Source organism: Pogona vitticeps, chromosome 2 (assembly GCF_051106095.1).
Source record: "Pogona vitticeps strain Pit_001003342236 chromosome 2, PviZW2.1, whole genome shotgun sequence".
Classification (NCBI taxonomy): Eukaryota; Metazoa; Chordata; class Lepidosauria; order Squamata; family Agamidae; genus Pogona; species Pogona vitticeps.
Genome location: NC_135784.1, coordinates 1,576,748 through 1,580,825, shown reverse-complemented (window position 1 = coordinate 1,580,825; position 4,078 = coordinate 1,576,748). Strand labels below are relative to the sequence as shown.

Here is a 4,078-nt window from a genome sequence, read left to right as displayed (position 1 = left end):
AGTTCCATGGACACAGTTGCACATTCAGTTCTGAGCGGGTTTTGGTGGTTCATTTTGCAATTAAACTGCACAATTTGTTTCATAAATAGATCTCTAGTGAGGCACACTGACTACCTGGGCATAACCCTCATGAACATACACTGGTAGAATTTTTCAGCCACTTAAAGACAATTGCAGCCACATGAGCTTGTTGTCTTATCTATATTTATAAAACTGAAACAGATCTCCATAATACAGATTTTCTGTTTTCCCCTCATTCTGTCAATATAGTTACAGTAGGCATCCTTCAGTCTCAAGAGACTATGGTTACATGCTCTGAATAGAGGTCTTGGAACAGCGCCTAGTGTGGCTGAGAAGGCCAATAAGAGAGTGACCACCCCTTCCACACTGAAGAAAAATACAACCTGTCCCTTGTACAGCTCCCTGACTCTGCTACTTTCCATGCTGCACCACCTGCCTCCAGGCTGAGCGCTCAGATGTCAAGGTTTCCTATCTGCTGAGCTCCATTCCTAAGGCCTCCAGGTCCTGCTTGCAGATCTCTTTGTATCGCAGCTGTGGTCTCCCTCTGGGGCGCTTTCCCTGAAATTTAGTGCTTCATCAGGAAAAACACATTTCAACAAAAGGTTCTGTTTTGCCCATGTAAATTAGCAATCTGGCTTCTCCTGAAAGAGAAAGGTTTCAGTGCTGGGTGTGCTCTGTCATGCTAAGGCCACTTTTGTTGGTTATGCACTATAGGGTTTCTCCCATTCGCTTAAACATCAGCATGTTCCATATATGAGAAATAACAGTCACTCTTTGGTATTAAATAAGGTTTTCACTAGTACTGTAACTCTTTTCACATTCCTTTTATCATGTATGGTTTTGCCCCTGGAACTGTTTCATGTCCAGTAAGACTTTCTCCTCTATATGAGTTCGTTGATGTAAACAAAGGCTACTGATGAAACTGCAGCTCATTCCATGCAGTTATATGGTTTCTCCTATGTGGCTTCTTTGATGACTCCTGAGGTGATGGCTGCGACTGAAGTACTTTCCACATTTCATGCATTTATGTGGTTTTTCCCCTGTGTGAGTTCTTAGATGTCTATCGAGGATACTAGTTTGGCTAAAACTCTTTCCACATTCCATGCATTTATATGGTTTCTCCCCAGTGTGTGTTCTTCGATGTAACCGGAGGCTACCGCTTTCACTGAAATACTTTCCACATTCCATGCATTTATATGGTTTCTCCCCAGTGTGTGTTCTTTGATGTAACCTGAGACTACTGCTGTGTCTGAAACACTTTCCACATTCCATACATTCATATGGTTTGTCCAATGTGTGAGTTCTTTGATGTGAAACAAGAATCTTTCTGTCTCTGAAACTCTTTCCATATTCCATGCATTCATATGGTTTTTCGTCTGTGTGGGTTCTTTGATGTGAACTAAGTGTACCGCTTTGACGGAAGCTCTTCCCACATTCCATGCATTCATATGGTTTCTCCCCTGTATGAATTCTTTGATGTGACTTAAGGACATTGCTGCGACTGAAGCTCTTTCCACATTCCATGCATTTATATGGTTTCTCCCCAGTGTGGGTTCTTTGATGTTTAGCATATGATCCACTGTCACAAAAACTCTTCCCACATTCCATGCATTCATATGGTTTTTCCCCAGTGTGAATTCTTTGATGTAAACTAAGGTAACTGCTGCCACTGAAACTCTTTCCACATACCATGCATTTATATGGTTTTTCCCCAGTGTGAACTCTTTGATGTGAATGAAAGCTACTGTTGCAACTGAAGGTTTTTCCACATTCCATACATTTATATGGTTTCTCCCCTGTGTGAGTTCGTAGATGTAAACTAAGGGTTTTTTTCTCACTGAAGCTCTTTCCACATTTCATGCATTTATGTGGTTTTTCCCCTGTGTGAGTTCTTAGATGTCTACTGAGGATACTGGTTTGGCTAAAGCTCCTTCCACATTCCATGCATTTATGTGGTTTTTCCCCTGTGTGTGTTCTTTGATGTATATGAAGGCTACTGCTGTTACTGAAATCTTTTCCACATTGTGCGCATTTATATGGTTTCTCACCTTTGTGAATTTTTTGATGTTTACTCAGGGCACTGCTATTTTTAAAGCTCTTTCCACAGTTCATGCATTTATAATGTTTGTCTCCTGTGTGAATTGTTTCATGTCTACTGAGGATACTACTTTGGCTGAAGCTTTTTCCACATTCCATGCATTCATATGGCTTCTCCCCCGTGTGAGTTCTTTGATGTATAATAAGGCCACTACTTATACTGAAGCTCTTTCCACATTCCATGCATTTATAAGGTTTCTCCCCTGTGTGAGTCCGTAGATGTTTACTTAGGGCACTACTGTGACTGAAGCTCTTTCCACATTCCATGCATTCATTTGGTTTCTCCCCTTTGTGAGTTCTTTGATGTGCACTTAGGTTACAAAAGCTCTCTCCATCCTGTAGACATTTAAATGGGGTTTTTTTGGTCAGGATTTTTTCATGTGAAAAAGTATTATTCATAGTTATGCTGTTTTCCTGTTCCATGCTCTTTTGCTTCCCCCGCCAGCGGTCTCTTCTTTTTCTTCAACTCTAAGATATGTGTGAATGTATTTCTGCTGATGGGAAACTCACTCCTTTTTTTTCATATGATCAGGAATTCTCAAACATCAAGATCCTGAGAGGCTGGATGTTTTTTCCTCTGTCATTGGCTGGCTTCTTTTCTGCCTTTTGGGTGTCTAAGTGCTTTGTTTCCTGCTCCACACCTAATTCTTGTCAGCGGCAGAACAAGTGGCTCCTTGAGATTCTCTTTCTCATGTCTGTGACCTGATGGAGGAAAAAGAGAAGATGCACGAGTGCAGCACAGACACAAATCTCACTACGGAGAAACATTACCTGACATAGAAAAGTGAGAGCGTCTGTCTAGGCTAGATATTTCTCAATTTTATGATATGTATCCAAGAGTAAAATTAAAAGTAGCTTAATGTTAGCATCAGATTAGTGCAGTTATGTGAAGAACAACATGGGGATTGTTTAATGGGAATGAGATTGAAGATAAAGAAGGCAACAAATGGTGTTACTAGAGAAAATACATTAAAATGGCACAGTTGCTCAGAATCGTTGAAGAGAGGAAATTGGCACCTCGGCCTACAAATCATGTCTTTTATGCCGGCAGAATCTTAGTGATTTTTCTCAAAGGAATACCGCATTTTGCGTCTTATGGAGTGAATACTATAAAAAAGGGTTCAGCCACCACCACCCAGAAGCCTCCCACCGCCATGCTGGGAGGCCTCTGAACCAGCACCAGAGCCTGCTTGCCATGGCAGCCGCATTGGACCTCACCACTCTGCCATCTGTGCTGCTGGCTTTCCAGGATCTGCCTCCTAGAGCCCACCTGGAAAACCAGCAAGGCCAACAGGCCTATGGTAGCAAATTTAAATGAGAGAGGGCAAATGAAAACAGCCAAGGACTGAAGGGGAAAGAGTGATTCTAGAAAGACCAGGGGAAACCACAAGCGCAGTCCCCCCCCACCACAAATTATACAGTGATTTTCCCACATTTGGGGAAATCACAGGGATCAGCACACCTGAAGTGCAATGGATGAGCCTCACCCTGGGAAAACCACTTTCGTGATCATGGTATCTCCCCTGCCAGGTATGAGTTGGAGTGACCCCTGCACCTCCTTCCCCCTTCTGTGCCCTGCCCCCCAAGGCATGGTGACCCCCTGGCTGCACCTCCTGCTCAGAACAGGGCTGCACAGCCCCAGTCCCGCCAGAGGCCAAGAGAACTCCTCAGTGTTTTCAGGTGCCCTGCGGGACCCCCATCAGGGGCTGGGTGTTCTTCCCACAATCCTCCAGTGCACAAATATTAGCATACCTAATGTGCGGGGAAGGCAGGGAAAGTGGGAAATTTTAGCGAAGAGGCTGTTTGTCTGCTTCCTTGCTTGTCCAAGCGGTTAGAACTGGGAGAGAGACCTGGGATTGCCTGATATTTAGTTTAAAAGCTGATTGTTTTGGGTTAAACCATGCTTGGGTGAAAAGGTGCTCTGTTCGAGTTGAAACCTGCTTGTGTAGAAACGTGTATA

At 43.4% G+C, this 4,078-nt stretch overlaps 1 non-coding gene across 1 annotated transcript; it reads right to left on the bottom strand.

Moving 5' to 3' along the window:
• Positions 1-3,493: 3,493 nt before the first annotated feature.
• LOC144587713 (U1 spliceosomal RNA) lies at positions 3,494-3,656 on the bottom strand. Its single transcript, XR_013542868.1, has one exon. It is a non-coding gene; the product is annotated as a U1 spliceosomal RNA (small nuclear RNA).
• Positions 3,657-4,078: the final 422 nt, after the last annotated feature.